We start from the raw sequence: 20,461 nt of genomic DNA on the forward strand, positions 1-20,461 counted from the left end.
TTCTCTGCCTGCTTTTCCCCAGTGCTCTGCAAGCTCTCCAGGACAACATAAAATCTGGGGCTCTGTGCTTTCTTTCGTTCTGAACAAGTGTTACTGTTTTCTGCACAAAAGCGATTCTGCGAAGCAATGTGAACACTTCTGCTTCCCAGGCACAGAGAAGGTGCTAGCAGGGAATTCTCTGCCTGCTTTTCCCCAGTGCTCTGCAAGCTCTCCAGGACAACATAAAATCTGGGGCTCTGTGCTTTCTTTCGTTCTGAACAAGTGTTACTGTTTTCTGCACAAAAGCGATTCTGCGAAGCAATGTGAACACTTCTGCTTCCAAGGCACAGAGAAGGTGCTAGCAGGGAATTCTCTGCCTGCTTTTCCCCAGTGCTCTGCAAGCTCTCCAGGACAACATAAAATCTGGGGCTCTGTGCTTTCTTTCGTTCTGAACAAGTGTTACTGTTTTCTGCACAAAAGCGATTATTGCGAAGCAATGTGAACAGGCACAGAGAAGGTGCTACCAGGGAATTCTCTGCCTGCTTTTCCCCAGTGCTCTGCAAGCTCTCCAGGACAACATAAAATCTGGGGCTCTGTGCTTTCTTTCGTTCTGAACAAGTGTTACTGTTTTCTGCACAAAAGCGATTCTGCGAAGCAATGTGAACAGGCACAGAGAAGGTGCTAGCAGGGAATTCTCTGCCTGCTTTTCCCCAGTGCTCTGCAAGCTCTCCAGCACAACATAAAATCTGGGGCTCTGTGCTTTCTTTTGTTCTGAACAAGTGTTACTGTTTTCTGCACAAAAGCGATTCTGCGAAGCAATGTGAACACTTCTGCTTCCCAGGCACAGAGAAGGTGCTAGCAGGGAATTCTCTGCCTGCTTTTCCCCAGTGCTCTGCAAGCTCTCCAGGACAACATAAAATCTGGGGCTCTGTGCTTTCTTTCGTTCTGAACAAGTGTTACTGTTTTCTGCACAAAAGCGATTCTGCGAAGCAATGGGAACACTTCTGTTTCCCAGGCACAGAGAAGGTGCTAGCAGGGAATTCTCTGCCTGCTTTTACCCAGTGCTCTGCAAGCTCTCCAGGACAACATAAAATCTGGGGCTCTGTGCTTTCTTTCGTTCTGAACAAGTGTTACTGTTTTCTGCACAAAAGCGATTCTGCGAAGCAATGTGAACACTTCCGCTTCCCAGGCACAGAGAAGGTGCTAGCAGGGAATTCTCTGCCTGCTTTTCCCCAGTGCTCTGCAAGCTCTCCAGGACAACATAGAATCTGGGGCTCTGTGCTTTCTTTCATTCTGAACAAGTGTTACTGTTTTCTGCACAAAAGCGATTCTGCCAAGCAATGTGAACACTTCTGTTTCCCAGGCACAGAGAAGGTGCTAGCAGGAAATTCTCTGCCTGCTTTTCCCCAGTGCTCTGCAAGCTCTCCAGGACAACAGCAAATCTGGGGCTCTGTGCTTTTTTTCGTCTGAACAAGTGTTACTGTTTTCTGCACAAAAGCGATTCTGCGAAGCAATGGGAACACTTCTGTTTCCCAGGCACAGAGAAGGTGCTAGCAGGGAATTCTCTGCCTGCTTTTCCCCAGTGCTCTGCAAGCTCTCCAGGACAACATAAAATCTGGGGCTCTGTGCTTTCTTTCGTTCTGAACAAGTGTTACTGTTTTCTGCACAAAAGCGATTCTGCGAAGCAATGTGAACACTTCTGCTTCCCAGGCACAGAGAAGGTGCTAGCAGGGAATTCTCTGCCTGCTTTTCCCCAGTGCTCTGCAAGCTCTCCAGGACAACATAAAATCTGGGGCTCTGTGCTTTTTTTCGTCTGAACAAGTGTTACTGTTTTCTGCACAAAAGCGATTCTGCGAAGCAATGTGAACAGGCACAGAGAAGGTGCTAGCAGGGAATTCTCTGCCTGCCTTTCCCCAGTGCTCTGCAAGCTCTCCAGGACAACAGCAAATCTGGGGCTCTGTGCTTTCTTTCGTTCTGAACAAGTGTTACTGTTTTCTGCACAAAAGCGATTCTGCGAAGCAATGTGAACACTTCTGCTTCCCAGGCACAGAGAAGGTGCTAGCAGGGAATTCTCTGCCTGCTTTTCCCCAGTGCTCTGCAAGCTCTCCAGGACAACATAAAATCTGGGGCTCTGTGCTTTCTTTCATTCTGAACAAGTGTTACTGTTTTCTGCACAAAAGCGATTCTGCGAAGCAATGTAAACACTTCTGCTTCCCAGGCACAGAGAAGGTGCTAGCAGGGAATTCTCTGCCTGCTTTTCCCCAGTGCTCTGCAAGCTCTCCAGGACAACATAAAATCTGGGGCTCTGTGCTTTCTTTCGTCTGAACAAGTGTTACTGTTTTCTGCACAAAAGCGATTCTGCGAAGCAATGTGAACACTTCTGTTTCCCAGGCACAGAGAAGGTGTTAGCAGGCAATTCTCTGCCTGCCTTTCCCCAGTGCTCTGCAAGCTCTCCAGGACAACATAAAATCTGGGGCTCTGTGCTTTCTTTCGTTCTGAACAAGTGTTACTGTTTTCTGCACAAAAGCGATTCTGCGAAGCAATGGGAACACTTCTGTTTCCCAGGCACAGAGAAGGTGCTAGCAGGGAATTCTCTGCCTGCTTTTCCCCAGTGCTCTGCAAGCTCTCCAGGACAACATAAAATCTGGGGCTCTGTGCTTTCTTTCGTTCTGAACAAGTGTTAGTGTTTTCTGCACAAAAGCGATTCTGCGAAGCAATGTGAACACTTCTGCTTCCCAGGCACAGAGAAGGTGCTAGCAGGGAATTCTCTGCCTGCTTTTCCCCAGTGCTCTGCAAGCTCTCCAGGACAACATAAAATCTGGGGCTCTGTGCTTTCTTTCGTTCTGAACAAGTGTTACTGTTTTCTGCACAAAAGCGATTCTGCGAAGCAATGTGAACACTTCTGCTTCCCAGGCACAGAGAAGGTGCTAGCAGGGAATTCTCTGCCTGCTTTTCCCCAGTGCTCTGCAAGCTCTCCAGCACAACATAAAATCTGGGGCTCTGTGCTTTCTTTCGTTCTGAACAAGTGTTAGTGTTTTCTGCACAAAAGCGATTCTGCGAAGCAATGTGAACACTTCTGCTTCCAAGGCTCAGAGAAGGTGCTAGCAGGGAATTCTCTGCCTGCTTTTCCCCAGTGCTCTGCAAGCTCTCCAGGACAACATAAAATCTGGGGCTCTGTGCTTTCTTTCGTTCTGAACAAGTGTTACTGTTTTCTGCACAAAAGCGATTATTGCGAAGCAATGTGAACAGGCACAGAGAAGGTGCTAGCAGGGAATTCTCTGCCTGCTTTTCCCCAGTGCTCTGCAAGCTCTCCAGGACAACATAAAATCTGGGGCTCTGTGCTTTCTTTCGTTCTGAACAAGTGTTACTGTTTTCTGCACAAAAGCGATTCTGCGAAGCAATGTGAACACTTCTGCTTCCCAGGCACAGAGAAGGTGCTAGCAGGGAATTCTCTGCCTGCTTTTCCCCAGTGCTCTGCAAGCTCTCCAGCACAACATAAAATCTGGGGCTCTGTGCTTTCTTTCGTCTGAACAAGTGTTACTGTTTTCTGCACAAAAGCGATTCTGCGAAGCAATGTGAACACTTCTGTTTCCCAGGCACAGAGAAGGTGCTAGCAGGGAATACTCTGCCTGCTTTTCCCCAGTGCTCTGCAAGCTCTCCAGGACAACATAAAATCTGGGGCTCTGTGCTTTCTTTCGTTCTGAACAAGTGTTACTGTTTTCTGCACAAAAGCGATTCTGCGAAGCAATGTGAACACTTCTGCTTCCCAGGCACAGAGAAGGTGCTAGCAGGGAATTCTCTGCCTGCTTTTCCCCAGTGCTCTGCAAGCTCTCCAGCACAACATAAAATCTGGGGCTCTGTGCTTTCTTTCGTTCTGAACAAGTGTTACTGTTTTCTGCACAAAAGCGATTCTGCGAAGCAATGTGAACACTTCTGCTTCCAAGGCACAGAGAAGGTGCTAGCAGGGAATTCTCTGCCTGCTTTTCCCCAGTGCTCTGCAAGCTCTCCAGGACAACATAAAATCTGGGGCTCTGTGCTTTCTTTCGTTCTGAACAAGTGTTACTGTTTTCTGCACAAAAGCGATTCTTGCGAAGCACTGTGAACAGGCACAGAGAAGGTGCTAGCAGGGAATTCTCTGCCTGCTTTTCCCCAGTGCTCTGCAAGCTCTCCAGGACAACATAAAATCTGGGGCTCTGTGCTTTCTTTCGTTCTGAACAAGTGTTACTGTTTTCTGCACAAAAGCGATTCTGCGAAGCAATGTGAACACTTCTGCTTCCCAGGCACAGAGAAGGTGCTAGCAGGGAATTCTCTGCCTGCTTTTCCCCAGTGCTCTGCAAGCTCTCCAGCACAACATAAAATCTGGGGCTCTGTGCTTTCTTTCGTCTGAACAAGTGTTACTGTTTTCTGCACAAAAGCGATTCTGCGAAGCAATGTGAACAGGCACAGAGAAGGTGCTAGCAGGGAATTCTCTGCCTGCCTTTCCCCAGTGCTCTGCAAGCTCTCCAGCACAACATAAAATCTGGGGCTCTGTGCTTTCTTTCGTCTGAACAAGTGTTACTGTTTTCTGCACAAAAGCGATTCTGCGAAGCAATGTGAACACTTCTGCTTCCCAGGCACAGAGAAGGTGCTAGCAGGGAATTCTCTGCCTGCTTTTCCCCAGTGCTCTGCAAGCTCTCCAGGACAACATAAAATCTGGGGCTCTGTGCTTTCTTTCGTTCTGAACAAGTGTTACTGTTTTCTGCACAAAAGCGATTCTGCGAAGCAATGGGAACACTTCTGTTTCCCAGGCACAGAGAAGGTGCTAGCAGGGAATTCTCTGCCTGCTTTTCCCCAGTGCTCTGCAAGCTCTCCAGGACAACATAAAATCTGGGGCTCTGTGCTTTCTTTCGTTCTGAACAAGTGTTACTGTTTTCTGCACAAAAGCGATTCTGCGAAGCAATGTGAACACTTCTGCTTCCCAGGCACAGAGAAGGTGCTAGCAGGGAATTCTCTGCCTGCTTTTCCCCAGTGCTCTGCAAGCTCTCCAGGACAACATAAAATCTGGGGCTCTGTGCTTTCTTTCGTTCTGAACAAGTGTTACTGTTTTCTGCACAAAAGCGATTCTGCGAAGCAATGTGAACACTTCTGCTTCCAAGGCACAGAGAAGGTGCTAGCAGGGAATTCTCTGCCTGCTTTTCCCCAGTGCTCTGCAAGCTCTCCAGGACAACATAAAATCTGGGGCTCTGTGCTTTCTTTCGTTCTGAACAAGTGTTACTGTTTTCTGCACAAAAGCGATTATTGCGAAGCAATGTGAACAGGCACAGAGAAGGTGCTAGCAGGGAATTCTCTGCCTGCTTTTCCCCAGTGCTCTGCAAGCTCTCCAGGACAACATAAAATCTGGGGCTCTGTGCTTTCTTTCGTTCTGAACAAGTGTTAGTGTTTTCTGCACAAAAGCGATTCTGCGAAGCAATGTGAACACTTCTGCTTCCCAGGCACAGAGAAGGTGCTAGCAGGGAATTCTCTGCCTGCTTTTCCCCAGTGCTCTGCAAGCTCTCCAGGACAACATAAAATCTGGGGCTCTGTGCTTTCTTTCGTTCTGAACAAGTGTTACTGTTTTCTGCACAAAAGCGATTCTGCGAAGCAATGTGAACACTTCTGCTTCCCAGGCACAGAGAAGGTGCTAGCAGGGAATTCTCTGCCTGCTTTTCCCCAGTGCTCTGCAAGCTCTCCAGCACAACATAAAATCTGGGGCTCTGTGCTTTCTTTCGTTCTGAACAAGTGTTAGTGTTTTCTGCACAAAAGCGATTCTGCGAAGCAATGTGAACACTTCTGCTTCCAAGGCTCAGAGAAGGTGCTAGCAGGGAATTCTCTGCCTGCTTTTCCCCAGTGCTCTGCAAGCTCTCCAGGACAACATAAAATCTGGGGCTCTGTGCTTTCTTTCGTTCTGAACAAGTGTTACTGTTTTCTGCACAAAAGCGATTATTGCGAAGCAATGTGAACAGGCACAGAGAAGGTGCTAGCAGGGAATTCTCTGCCTGCTTTTCCCCAGTGCTCTGCAAGCTCTCCAGGACAACATAAAATCTGGGGCTCTGTGCTTTCTTTCGTTCTGAACAAGTGTTACTGTTTTCTGCACAAAAGCGATTCTGCGAAGCAATGTGAACACTTCTGCTTCCCAGGCACAGAGAAGGTGCTAGCAGGGAATTCTCTGCCTGCTTTTCCCCAGTGCTCTGCAAGCTCTCCAGCACAACATAAAATCTGGGGCTCTGTGCTTTCTTTCGTCTGAACAAGTGTTACTGTTTTCTGCACAAAAGCGATTCTGCGAAGCAATGTGAACACTTCTGTTTCCCAGGCACAGAGAAGGTGCTAGCAGGGAATACTCTGCCTGCTTTTCCCCAGTGCTCTGCAAGCTCTCCAGGACAACATAAAATCTGGGGCTCTGTGCTTTCTTTCGTTCTGAACAAGTGTTACTGTTTTCTGCACAAAAGCGATTCTGCGAAGCAATGTGAACACTTCTGCTTCCCAGGCACAGAGAAGGTGCTAGCAGGGAATTCTCTGCCTGCTTTTCCCCAGTGCTCTGCAAGCTCTCCAGCACAACATAAAATCTGGGGCTCTGTGCTTTCTTTCGTTCTGAACAAGTGTTACTGTTTTCTGCACAAAAGCGATTCTGCGAAGCAATGTGAACACTTCTGCTTCCAAGGCACAGAGAAGGTGCTAGCAGGGAATTCTCTGCCTGCTTTTCCCCAGTGCTCTGCAAGCTCTCCAGGACAACATAAAATCTGGGGCTCTGTGCTTTCTTTCGTTCTGAACAAGTGTTACTGTTTTCTGCACAAAAGCGATTCTTGCGAAGCACTGTGAACAGGCACAGAGAAGGTGCTAGCAGGGAATTCTCTGCCTGCTTTTCCCCAGTGCTCTGCAAGCTCTCCAGGACAACATAAAATCTGGGGCTCTGTGCTTTCTTTCGTTCTGAACAAGTGTTACTGTTTTCTGCACAAAAGCGATTCTGCGAAGCAATGTGAACACTTCTGCTTCCCAGGCACAGAGAAGGTGCTAGCAGGGAATTCTCTGCCTGCTTTTCCCCAGTGCTCTGCAAGCTCTCCAGCACAACATAAAATCTGGGGCTCTGTGCTTTCTTTCGTCTGAACAAGTGTTACTGTTTTCTGCACAAAAGCGATTCTGCGAAGCAATGTGAACAGGCACAGAGAAGGTGCTAGCAGGGAATTCTCTGCCTGCCTTTCCCCAGTGCTCTGCAAGCTCTCCAGCACAACATAAAATCTGGGGCTCTGTGCTTTCTTTCGTCTGAACAAGTGTTACTGTTTTCTGCACAAAAGCGATTCTGCGAAGCAATGTGAACACTTCTGCTTCCCAGGCACAGAGAAGGTGCTAGCAGGGAATTCTCTGCCTGCTTTTCCCCAGTGCTCTGCAAGCTCTCCAGGACAACATAAAATCTGGGGCTCTGTGCTTTCTTTCGTTCTGAACAAGTGTTACTGTTTTCTGCACAAAAGCGATTCTGCGAAGCAATGGGAACACTTCTGTTTCCCAGGCACAGAGAAGGTGCTAGCAGGGAATTCTCTGCCTGCTTTTCCCCAGTGCTCTGCAAGCTCTCCAGGACAACATAAAATCTGGGGCTCTGTGCTTTCTTTCGTTCTGAACAAGTGTTACTGTTTTCTGCACAAAAGCGATTCTGCGAAGCAATGTGAACACTTCTGCTTCCCAGGCACAGAGAAGGTGCTAGCAGGGAATTCTCTGCCTGCTTTTCCCCAGTGCTCTGCAAGCTCTCCAGGACAACATAAAATCTGGGGCTCTGTGCTTTCTTTCGTTCTGAACAAGTGTTACTGTTTTCTGCACAAAAGCGATTCTGCGAAGCAATGTGAACACTTCTGCTTCCAAGGCACAGAGAAGGTGCTAGCAGGGAATTCTCTGCCTGCTTTTCCCCAGTGCTCTGCAAGCTCTCCAGGACAACATAAAATCTGGGGCTCTGTGCTTTCTTTCGTTCTGAACAAGTGTTACTGTTTTCTGCACAAAAGCGATTATTGCGAAGCAATGTGAACAGGCACAGAGAAGGTGCTAGCAGGGAATTCTCTGCCTGCTTTTCCCCAGTGCTCTGCAAGCTCTCCAGGACAACATAAAATCTGGGGCTCTGTGCTTTCTTTCGTTCTGAACAAGTGTTACTGTTTTCTGCACAAAAGCGATTCTGCGAAGCAATGTGAACAGGCACAGAGAAGGTGCTAGCAGGGAATTCTCTGCCTGCTTTTCCCCAGTGCTCTGCAAGCTCTCCAGCACAACATAAAATCTGGGGCTCTGTGCTTTCTTTTGTTCTGAACAAGTGTTACTGTTTTCTGCACAAAAGCGATTCTGCGAAGCAATGTGAACACTTCTGCTTCCCAGGCACAGAGAAGGTGCTAGCAGGGAATTCTCTGCCTGCTTTTCCCCAGTGCTCTGCAAGCTCTCCAGGACAACATAAAATCTGGGGCTCTGTGCTTTCTTTCATTCTGAACAAGTGTTACTGTTTTCTGCACAAAAGCGATTCTGCGAAGCAATGGGAACACTTCTGTTTCCCAGGCACAGAGAAGGTGCTAGCAGGGAATTCTCTGCCTGCTTTTCCCCAGTGCTCTGCAAGCTCTCCAGGACAACATAAAATCTGGGGCTCTGTGCTTTCTTTCGTTCTGAACAAGTGTTACTGTTTTCTGCACAAAAGCGATTCTGCGAAGCAATGTGAACACTTCCGCTTCCCAGGCACAGAGAAGGTGCTAGCAGGGAATTCTCTGCCTGCTTTTCCCCAGTGCTCTGCAAGCTCTCCAGGACAACAGCAAATCTGGGGCTCTGTGCTTTCTTTCATTCTGAACAAGTGTTACTGTTTTCTGCACAAAAGCGATTCTGCCAAGCAATGTGAACACTTCTGTTTCCCAGGCACAGAGAAGGTGCTAGCAGGAAATTCTCTGCCTGCTTTTCCCCAGTGCTCTGCAAGCTCTCCAGGACAACAGCAAATCTGGGGCTCTGTGCTTTCTTTCGTTCTGAACAAGTGTTACTGTTTTCTGCACAAAAGCGATTCTGCGAAGCAATGGGAACACTTCTGTTTCCCAGGCACAGAGAAGGTGCTAGCAGGGAATTCTCTGCCTGCTTTTCCCCAGTGCTCTGCAAGCTCTCCAGGACAACATAAAATCTGGGGCTCTGTGCTTTCTTTCGTTCTGAACAAGTGTTACTGTTTTCTGCACAAAAGCGATTCTGCTAAGCAATGTGAACACTTCTGCTTCCCAGGCACAGAGAAGGTGCTAGCAGGGAATTCTCTGCCTGCTTTTCCCCAGTGCTCTGCAAGCTCTCCAGCACAACATAAAATCTGGGGCTCTGTGCTTTCTTTCGTCTGAACAAGTGTTACTGTTTTCTGCACAAAAGCGATTCTGCGAAGCAATGTGAACACTTCTGTTTCCCAGGCACAGAGAAGGTGCTAGCAGGGAATACTCTGCCTGCTTTTCCCCAGTGCTCTGCAAGCTCTCCAGGACAACATAAAATCTGGGGCTCTGTGCTTTCTTTCGTTCTGAACAAGTGTTACTGTTTTCTGCACAAAAGCGATTCTGCGAAGCAATGTGAACACTTCTGCTTCCCAGGCACAGAGAAGGTGCTAGCAGGGAATTCTCTGCCTGCTTTTCCCCAGTGCTCTGCAAGCTCTCCAGCACAACATAAAATCTGGGGCTCTGTGCTTTCTTTCGTTCTGAACAAGTGTTACTGTTTTCTGCACAAAAGCGATTCTGCGAAGCAATGTGAACACTTCTGCTTCCAAGGCACAGAGAAGGTGCTAGCAGGGAATTCTCTGCCTGCTTTTCCCCAGTGCTCTGCAAGCTCTCCAGGACAACATAAAATCTGGGGCTCTGTGCTTTCTTTCGTTCTGAACAAGTGTTACTGTTTTCTGCACAAAAGCGATTCTTGCGAAGCACTGTGAACAGGCACAGAGAAGGTGCTAGCAGGGAATTCTCTGCCTGCTTTTCCCCAGTGCTCTGCAAGCTCTCCAGGACAACATAAAATCTGGGGCTCTGTGCTTTCTTTCGTTCTGAACAAGTGTTACTGTTTTCTGCACAAAAGCGATTCTGCGAAGCAATGTGAACACTTCTGCTTCCCAGGCACAGAGAAGGTGCTAGCAGGGAATTCTCTGCCTGCTTTTCCCCAGTGCTCTGCAAGCTCTCCAGCACAACATAAAATCTGGGGCTCTGTGCTTTCTTTCGTCTGAACAAGTGTTACTGTTTTCTGCACAAAAGCGATTCTGCGAAGCAATGTGAACAGGCACAGAGAAGGTGCTAGCAGGGAATTCTCTGCCTGCCTTTCCCCAGTGCTCTGCAAGCTCTCCAGCACAACATAAAATCTGGGGCTCTGTGCTTTCTTTCGTCTGAACAAGTGTTACTGTTTTCTGCACAAAAGCGATTCTGCGAAGCAATGTGAACACTTCTGCTTCCCAGGCACAGAGAAGGTGCTAGCAGGGAATTCTCTGCCTGCTTTTCCCCAGTGCTCTGCAAGCTCTCCAGGACAACATAAAATCTGGGGCTCTGTGCTTTCTTTCGTTCTGAACAAGTGTTACTGTTTTCTGCACAAAAGCGATTCTGCGAAGCAATGGGAACACTTCTGTTTCCCAGGCACAGAGAAGGTGCTAGCAGGGAATTCTCTGCCTGCTTTTCCCCAGTGCTCTGCAAGCTCTCCAGGACAACATAAAATCTGGGGCTCTGTGCTTTCTTTCGTTCTGAACAAGTGTTACTGTTTTCTGCACAAAAGCGATTCTGCGAAGCAATGTGAACACTTCTGCTTCCCAGGCACAGAGAAGGTGCTAGCAGGGAATTCTCTGCCTGCTTTTCCCCAGTGCTCTGCAAGCTCTCCAGGACAACATAAAATCTGGGGCTCTGTGCTTTCTTTCGTTCTGAACAAGTGTTACTGTTTTCTGCACAAAAGCGATTCTGCGAAGCAATGTGAACACTTCTGCTTCCAAGGCACAGAGAAGGTGCTAGCAGGGAATTCTCTGCCTGCTTTTCCCCAGTGCTCTGCAAGCTCTCCAGGACAACATAAAATCTGGGGCTCTGTGCTTTCTTTCGTTCTGAACAAGTGTTACTGTTTTCTGCACAAAAGCGATTATTGCGAAGCAATGTGAACAGGCACAGAGAAGGTGCTAGCAGGGAATTCTCTGCCTGCTTTTCCCCAGTGCTCTGCAAGCTCTCCAGGACAACATAAAATCTGGGGCTCTGTGCTTTCTTTCGTTCTGAACAAGTGTTACTGTTTTCTGCACAAAAGCGATTCTGCGAAGCAATGTGAACAGGCACAGAGAAGGTGCTAGCAGGGAATTCTCTGCCTGCTTTTCCCCAGTGCTCTGCAAGCTCTCCAGCACAACATAAAATCTGGGGCTCTGTGCTTTCTTTTGTTCTGAACAAGTGTTACTGTTTTCTGCACAAAAGCGATTCTGCGAAGCAATGTGAACACTTCTGCTTCCCAGGCACAGAGAAGGTGCTAGCAGGGAATTCTCTGCCTGCTTTTCCCCAGTGCTCTGCAAGCTCTCCAGGACAACATAAAATCTGGGGCTCTGTGCTTTCTTTCATTCTGAACAAGTGTTACTGTTTTCTGCACAAAAGCGATTCTGCGAAGCAATGGGAACACTTCTGTTTCCCAGGCACAGAGAAGGTGCTAGCAGGGAATTCTCTGCCTGCTTTTCCCCAGTGCTCTGCAAGCTCTCCAGGACAACATAAAATCTGGGGCTCTGTGCTTTCTTTCGTTCTGAACAAGTGTTACTGTTTTCTGCACAAAAGCGATTCTGCGAAGCAATGTGAACACTTCCGCTTCCCAGGCACAGAGAAGGTGCTAGCAGGGAATTCTCTGCCTGCTTTTCCCCAGTGCTCTGCAAGCTCTCCAGGACAACAGCAAATCTGGGGCTCTGTGCTTTCTTTCATTCTGAACAAGTGTTACTGTTTTCTGCACAAAAGCGATTCTGCCAAGCAATGTGAACACTTCTGTTTCCCAGGCACAGAGAAGGTGCTAGCAGGAAATTCTCTGCCTGCTTTTCCCCAGTGCTCTGCAAGCTCTCCAGGACAACAGCAAATCTGGGGCTCTGTGCTTTCTTTCGTTCTGAACAAGTGTTACTGTTTTCTGCACAAAAGCGATTCTGCGAAGCAATGGGAACACTTCTGTTTCCCAGGCACAGAGAAGGTGCTAGCAGGGAATTCTCTGCCTGCTTTTCCCCAGTGCTCTGCAAGCTCTCCAGGACAACATAAAATCTGGGGCTCTGTGCTTTCTTTCGTTCTGAACAAGTGTTACTGTTTTCTGCACAAAAGCGATTCTGCTAAGCAATGTGAACACTTCTGCTTCCCAGGCACAGAGAAGGTGCTAGCAGGGAATTCTCTGCCTGCTTTTCCCCAGTGCTCTGCAAGCTCTCCAGGACAACATAAAATCTGGGGCTCTGTGCTTTTTTTCGTCTGAACAAGTGTTACTGTTTTCTGCACAAAAGCGATTCTGCGAAGCAATGTGAACAGGCACAGAGAAGGTGCTAGCAGGGAATTCTCTGCCTGCCTTTCCCCAGTGCTCTGCAAGCTCTCCAGGACAACATAAAATCTGGGGCTCTGTGCTTTCTTTCGTTCTGAACAAGTGTTACTGTTTTCTGCACAAAAGCGATTCTGCGAAGCAATGTGAACACTTCTGCTTCCCAGGCACAGAGAAGGTGCTAGCAGGGAATTCTCTGCCTGCTTTTCCCCAGTGCTCTGCAAGCTCTCCAGGACAACATAAAATCTGGGGCTCTGTGCTTTCTTTCATTCTGAACAAGTGTTACTGTTTTCTGCACAAAAGCGATTCTGCGAAGCAATGTGAACACTTCTGCTTCCCAGGCACAGAGAAGGTGCTAGCAGGGAATTCTCTGCCTGCTTTTCCCCAGTGCTCTTCAAGCTCTCCAGGACAACATAAAATCTGGGGCTCTGTGCTTTCTTTCGTTCTGAACAAGTGTTACTGTTTTCTGCACAAAAGCGATTCTGCGAAGCAATGTGAACACTTCTGCTTCCCAGGCACAGAGAAGGTGCTAGCAGGGAATTCTCTGCCTGCTTTTCCCCAGTGCTCTGCAAGCTCTCCAGGACAACATAAAATCTGGGGCTCTGTGCTTTCTTTCGTCTGAACAAGTGTTACTGTTTTCTGCACAAAAGCGATTCTGCGAAGCAATGTGAACACTTCTGTTTCCCAGGCACAGAGAAGGTGTTAGCAGGCAATTCTCTGCCTGCTTTTCCCCAGTGCTCTGCAAGCTCTCCAGGACAACATAAAATCTGGGGCTCTGTGCTTTCTTTCGTTCTGAACAAGTGTTACTGTTTTCTGCACAAAAGCGATTCTGCGAAGCAATGGGAACACTTCTGCTTCCCAGGCACAGAGAAGGTGCTAGCAGGGAATTCTCTGCCTGCTTTTCCCCAGTGCTCTGCAAGCTCTCCAGGACAACATAAAATCTGGGGCTCTGTGCTTTCTTTCGTTCTGAACAAGTGTTACTGTTTTCTGCACAAAAGCGATTCTGCGAAGCAATGTGAACACTTCTGCTTCCCAGGCACAGAGAAGGTGCTAGCAGGGAATTCTCTGCCTGCTTTTCCCCAGTGCTCTGCAAGCTCTCCAGGACAACAGCAAATCTGGGGCTCTGTGCTTTCTTTCCTTCTGAACAAGTGTTACTGTTTTCTGCACAAAAGCGATTCTGCGAAGCAATGTGAACACTTCTGCTTCCAAGGCACAGAGAAGGTGCTAGCAGGGAATTCTCTGCCTGCTTTTCCCCAGTGCTCTGCAAGCTCTCCAGGACAACATAAAATCTGGGGCTCTGTGCTTTCTTTCGTTCTGAACAAGTGTTACTGTTTTCTGCACAAAAGCGATTCTGCGAAGCAATGTGAACACTTCTGCTTCCCAGGCACAGAGAAGGTGCTAGCAGGGAATTCTCTGCCTGCTTTTCCCCAGTGCTCTGCAAGCTCTCCAGCACAACATAAAATCTGGGGCTCTGTGCTTTCTTTCGTCTGAACAAGTGTTACTGTTTTCTGCACAAAAGCGATTCTGCGAAGCAATGTGAACACTTCTGTTTCCCAGGCATAGAGAAGGTGTTAGCAGGCAATTCTCTGCCTGCTTTTCCCCAGTGCTCTGCAAGCTCTCCAGGACAACATAAAATCTGGGGCTCTGTGCTTTCTTTCGTTCTGAACAAGTGTTACTGTTTTCTGCACAAAAGCGATTCTGCGAAGCAATGTGAACACTTCTGTTTCCCAGGCACAGAGAAGATGCTAGCAGGGAATACTCTGCCTGCTTTTCCCCAGTGCTCTGCAAGCTCTCCAGGACAACATAAAATCTGGGGCTCTGTGCTTTCTTTCGTTCTGAACAAGTGTTACTGTTTTCTGCACAAAAGCGATTCTGCGAAGCAATGTGAACACTTCTGCTTCCCAGGCACAGAGAAGGTGCTAGCAGGGAATTCTCTGCCTGCTTTTCCCCAGTGCTCTGCAAGCTCTCCAGGACAACATAAAATCTGGGGCTCTGTGCTTTCTTTCGTTCTGAACAAGTGTTACTGTTTTCTGCACAAAAGCGATTCTGCGAAGCAATGTGAACACTTCTGCTTCCCAGGCACAGAGAAGGTGCTAGCAGGGAATTCTCTGCCTGCTTTTCCCCAGTGCTCTGCAAGCTCTCCAGCACAACATAAAATCTGGGGCTCTGTGCTTTCTTTCGTTCTGAACAAGTGTTACTGTTTTCTGCACAAAAGCGATTCTGCGAAGCAATGTGAACACTTCTGCTTCCAAGGCACAGAGAAGGTGCTAGCAGGGAATTCTCTGCCTGCTTTTCCCCAGTGCTCTGCAAGCTCTCCAGGACAACATAAAATCTGGGGCTCTGTGCTTTCTTTCGTTCTGAACAAGTGTTACTGTTTTCTGCACAAAAGCGATTCTTGCGAAGCACTGTGAACAGGCACAGAGAAGGTGCTAGCAGGGAATTCTCTGCCTGCTTTTCCCCAGTGCTCTGCAAGCTCTCCAGGACAACATAAAATCTGGGGCTCTGTGCTTTCTTTCGTCTGAACAAGTGTTACTGTTTTCTGCACAAAAGCGATTCTGCGAAGCAATGTGAACAGGCACAGAGAAGGTGCTAGCAGGGAATTCTCTGCCTGCTTTTCCCCAGTGCTCTGCAAGCTCTCCAGGACAACATAAAATCTGGGGCTCTGTGCTTTCTTTCGTTCTGAACAAGTGTTACTGTTTTCTGCACAAAAGCGATTCTGCGAAGCAATGTGAACACTTCTGCTTCCAAGGCACAGAGAAGGTGCTAGCAGGGAATTCTCTGCCTGCTTTTCCCCAGTGCTCTGCAAGCTCTCCAGGACAACATAAAATCTGGGGCTCTGTGCTTTCTTTCGTTCTGAACAAGTGTTACTGTTTTCTGCACAAAAGCGATTATTGCGAAGCAATGTGAACAGGCACAGAGAAGGTGCTAGCAGGGAATTCTCTGCCTGCTTTTCCCCAGTGCTCTGCAAGCTCTCCAGGACAACATAAAATCTGGGGCTCTGTGCTTTCTTTCGTTCTGAACAAGTGTTACTGTTTTCTGCACAAAAGCGATTCTGCGAAGCAATGTGAACAGGCACAGAGAAGGTGCTAGCAGGGAATTCTCTGCCTGCTTTTCCCCAGTGCTCTGCAAGCTCTCCAGCACAACATAAAATCTGGGGCTCTGTGCTTTCTTTTGTTCTGAACAAGTGTTACTGTTTTCTGCACAAAAGCGATTCTGCGAAGCAATGTGAACACTTCTGCTTCCCAGGCACAGAGAAGGTGCTAGCAGGGAATTCTCTGCCTGCTTTTCCCCAGTGCTCTGCAAGCTCTCCAGGACAACATAAAATCTGGGGCTCTGTGCTTTCTTTCGTTCTGAACAAGTGTTACTGTTTTCTGCACAAAAGCGATTCTGCGAAGCAATGTGAACACTTCCGCTTCCCAGGCACAGAGAAGGTGCTAGCAGGGAATTCTCTGCCTGCTTTTCCCCAGTGCTCTGCAAGCTCTCCAGGACAACAGCAAATCTGGGGCTCTGTGCTTTCTTTCATTCTGAACAAGTGTTACTGTTTTCTGCACAAAAGCGATTCTGCCAAGCAATGTGAACACTTCTGTTTCCCAGGCACAGAGAAGGTGCTAGCAGGAAATTCTCTGCCTGCTTTTCCCCAGTGCTCTGCAAGCTCTCCAGGACAACAGCAAATCTGGGGCTCTGTGCTTTTTTTCGTCTGAACAAGTGTTACTGTTTTCTGCACAAAAGCGATTCTGCGAAGCAATGGGAACACTTCTGTTTCCCAGGCACAGAGAAGGTGCTAGCAGGGAATTCTCTGCCTGCTTTTCCCCAGTGCTCTGCAAGCTCTCCAGGACAACATAAAATCTGGGGCTCTGTGCTTTCTTTCGTTCTGAACAAGTGTTACTGTTTTCTGCACAAAAGCGATTCTGCTAAGCAATGTGAACACTTCTGCTTCCCAGGCACAGAGAAGGTGCTAGCAGGGAATTCTCTGCCTGCTTTTCCCCAGTGCTCTGCAAGCTCTCCAGGACAACATAAAATCTGGGGCTCTGTGCTTTTTTTCGTCTGAACAAGTGTTACTGTTTTCTGCACAAAAGCGATTCTGCGAAGCAATGTGAACAGGCACAGAGAAGGTGCTAGCAGGGAATTCTCTGCCTGCCTTTCCCCAGTGCTCTGCAAGCTCTCCAGGACAACATAAAATCTGGGGCTCTGTGCTTTCTTTCGTTCTGAACAAGTGTTACTGTTTTCTGCACAAAAGCGATTCTGCGAAGCAATGTGAACACTTCTGCTTCCCAGGCACAGAGAAGGTGCTAGCAGGGAATTCTCTGCCTGCTTTTCCCCAGTGCTCTGCAAGCTCTCCAGGACAACATAAAATCTGGGGCTCTGTGCTTTCTTTCATTCTGAACAAGTGTTACTGTTTTCTGCACAAAAGCGATTCTGCGAAGCAATGTGAACACTTCTGCTTCCCAGGCACAGAGAAGGTGCTAGCAGGGAATTCTCTGCCTGCTTTTCCCCAGTGCTCTTCAAGCTCTCCAGGACAACATAAAATCTGGGGCTCTGTGCTTTCTTTCGTTCTGAACAAGTGTTACTGTTTTCTGCACAAAAGCGATTCTGCGAAGCAATGTGAACACTTCTGCTTCCCAGGCACAGAGAAGGTGCTAGCAGGGAATTCTCTGCCTGCTTTTCCCCAGTGCTCTGCAAGCTCTCCAGGACAACATAAAATCTGGGGCTCTGTGCTTTCTTTCGTCTGAACAAGTGTTACTGTTTTCTGCACAAAAGCGATTCTGCGAAGCAATGTGAACACTTCTGTTTCCCAGGCACAGAGAAGGTGTTAGCAGGCAATTCTCTGCCTGCTTTTCCCCAGTGCTCTGCAAGCTCTCCAGGACAACATAAAATCTGGGGCTCTGTGCTTTCTTTCGTTCTGAACAAGTGTTACTGTTTTCTGCACAAAAGCGATTCTGCGAAGCAATGGGAACACTTCTGTTTCCCAGGCACAGAGAAGGTGCTAGCAGGGAATTCTCTGCCTGCTTTTCCCCAGTGCTCTGCAAGCTCTCCAGGACAACATAAAATCTGGGGCTCTGTGCTTTCTTTCGTTCTGAACAAGTGTTACTGTTTTCTGCACAAAAGCGATTCTGCGAAGCAATGGGAACACTTCTGCTTCCCAGGCACAGAGAAGGTGCTAGCAGGGAATTCTCTGCCTGCTTTTCCCCAGTGCTCTGCAAGCTCTCCAGGACAACATAAAATCTGGGGCTCTGTGCTTTCTTTCGTTCTGAACAAGTGTTACTGTTTTCTGCACAAAAGCGATTCTGCGAAGCAATGTGAACACTTCTGCTTCCCAGGCACAGAGAAGGTGCTAGCAGGGAATTCTCTGCCTGCTTTTCCCCAGTGCTCTGCAAGCTCTCCAGGACAACAGCAAATCTGGGGCTCTGTGCTTTCTTTCCTTCTGAACAAGTGTTACTGTTTTCTGCACAAAAGCGATTCTGCGAAGCAATGTGAACACTTCTGCTTCCAAGGCACAGAGAAGGTGCTAGCAGGGAATTCTCTGCCTGCTTTTCCCCAGTGCTCTGCAAGCTCTCCAGGACAACATAAAATCTGGGGCTCTGTGCTTTCTTTCGTTCTGAACAAGTGTTACTGTTTTCTGCACAAAAGCGATTCTGCGAAGCAATGTGAACACTTCTGCTTCCCAGGCACAGAGAAGGTGCTAGCAGGGAATTCTCTGCCTGCTTTTCCCCAGTGCTCTGCAAGCTCTCCAGCACAACATAAAATCTGGGGCTCTGTGCTTTCTTTCGTCTGAACAAGTGTTACTGTTTTCTGCACAAAAGCGATTCTGCGAAGCAATGTGAACACTTCTGTTTCCCAGGCATAGAGAAGGTGTTAGCAGGCAATTCTCTGCCTGCTTTTCCCCAGTGCTCTGCAAGCTCTCCAGGACAACATAAAATCTGGGGCTCTGTGCTTTCTTTCGTTCTGAACAAGTGTTACTGTTTTCTGCACAAAAGCGATTCTGCGAAGCAATGTGAACACTTCTGTTTCCCAGGCACAGAGAAGATGCTAGCAGGGAATACTCTGCCTGCTTTTCCCCAGTGCTCTGCAAGCTCTCCAGGACAACATAAAATCTGGGGCTCTGTGCTTTCTTTCGTTCTGAACAAGTGTTACTGTTTTCTGCACAAAAGCGATTCTGCGAAGCAATGTGAACACTTCTGCTTCCCAGGCACAGAGAAGGTGCTAGCAGGGAATTCTCTGCCTGCTTTTCCCCAGTGCTCTGCAAGCTCTCCAGCACAACATAAAATCTGGGGCTCTGTGCTTTCTTTCGTTCTGAACAAGTGTTACTGTTTTCTGCACAAAAGCGATTCTGCGAAGCAATGTGAACACTTCTGCTTCCAAGGCACAGAGAAGGTGCTAGCAGGGAATTCTCTGCCTGCTTTTCCCCAGTGCTCTGCAAGCTCTCCAGGACAACATAAAATCTGGGGCTCTGTGCTTTCTTTCGTTCTGAACAAGTGTTACTGTTTTCTGCACAAAAGCGATTCTTGCGAAGCACTGTGAACAGGCACAGAGAAGGTGCTAGCAGGGAATTCTCTGCCTGCTTTTCCCCAGTGCTCTGCAAGCTCTCCAGGACAACATAAAATCTGGGGCTCTGTGCTTTCTTTCGTTCTGAACAAGTGTTACTGTTTTCTGCACAAAAGCGATTCTGCGAAGCAATGTGAACACTTCTGCTTCCAAGGCACAGAGAAGGTGCTAGCAGGGAATTCTCTGCCTGCTTTTCCCCAGTGCTCTGCAAGCTCTCCAGGACAACATAAAATCTGGGGCTCTGTGCTTTCTTTCGTTCTGAACAAGTGTTACTGTTTTCTGCACAAAAGCGATTATTGCGAAGCAATGTGAACAGGCACAGAGAAGGTGCTAGCAGGGAATTCTCTGCCTGCTTTTCCCCAGTGCTCTGCAAGCTCTCCAGGACAACATAAAATCTGGGGCTCTGTGCTTTCTTTCGTTCTGAACAAGTGTTACTGTTTTCTGCACAAAAGCGATTCTTGCGAAGCACTGTGAACAGGCACAGAGAAGGTGCTAGCAGGGAATTCTCTGCCTGCTTTTCCCCAGTGCTCTGCAAGCTCTCCAGGACAACATAAAATCTGGGGCTCTGTGCTTTCTTTCGTCTGAACAAGTGTTACTGTTTTCTGCACAAAAGCGATTCTGCGAAGCAATGTGAACAGGCACAGAGAAGGTGCTAGCAGGGAATTCTCTGCCTGCCTTTCCCCAGTGCTCTGCAAGCTCTCCAGGACAACATAAAATCTGGGGCTCTGTGCTTTCTTTCGTTCTGAACAAGTGTTACTGTTTTCTGCACAAAAGCGATTCTGCGAAGCAATGTGAACACTTCTGCTTCCCAGGCACAGAGAAGGTGCTAGCAGGGAATTCTCTGCCTGCTTTTCCCCAGTGCTCTGCAAGCTCTCCAGGACAACATAAAATCTGGGGCTCTGTGCTTTCTTTCGTTCTGAACAAGTGTTACTGTTTTCTGCACAAAAGCGATTCTGCGAAGCAATGGGAACACTTCTGTTTCCCAGGCACAGAGAAGGTGCTAGCAGGGAATTCTCTGCCTGCTTTTCCCCAGTGCTCTGCAAGCTCTCCAGGACAACATAAAATCTGGGGCTCTGTGCTTTCTTTCGTTCTGAACAAGTGTTACTGTTTTCTGCACAAAAGCGATTCTGCGAAGCAATGTGAACACTTCTGCTTCCCAGGCACAGAGAAGGTGCTAGCAGGGAATTCTCTGCCTGCTTTTCCCCAGTGCTCTGCAAGCTCTCCAGGACAACATAAAATCTGGGGCTCTGTGCTTTCTTTCGTTCTGAACAAGTGTTACTGTTTTCTGCACAAAAGCGATTCTGCGAAGCAATGTGAACACTTCTGCTTCCAAGGCACAGAGAAGGTGCTAGCAGGGAATTCTCTGCCTGCTTTTCCCCAGTGCTCTGCAAGCTCTCCAGGACAACATAAAATCTGGGGCTCTGTGCTTTCTTTCGTTCTGAACAAGTGTTACTGTTTT

Source organism: Strix uralensis, chromosome 24, assembly GCF_047716275.1.
Source record: "Strix uralensis isolate ZFMK-TIS-50842 chromosome 24, bStrUra1, whole genome shotgun sequence".
Lineage (NCBI taxonomy): Eukaryota > Metazoa > Chordata > Aves > Strigiformes > Strigidae > Strix > Strix uralensis.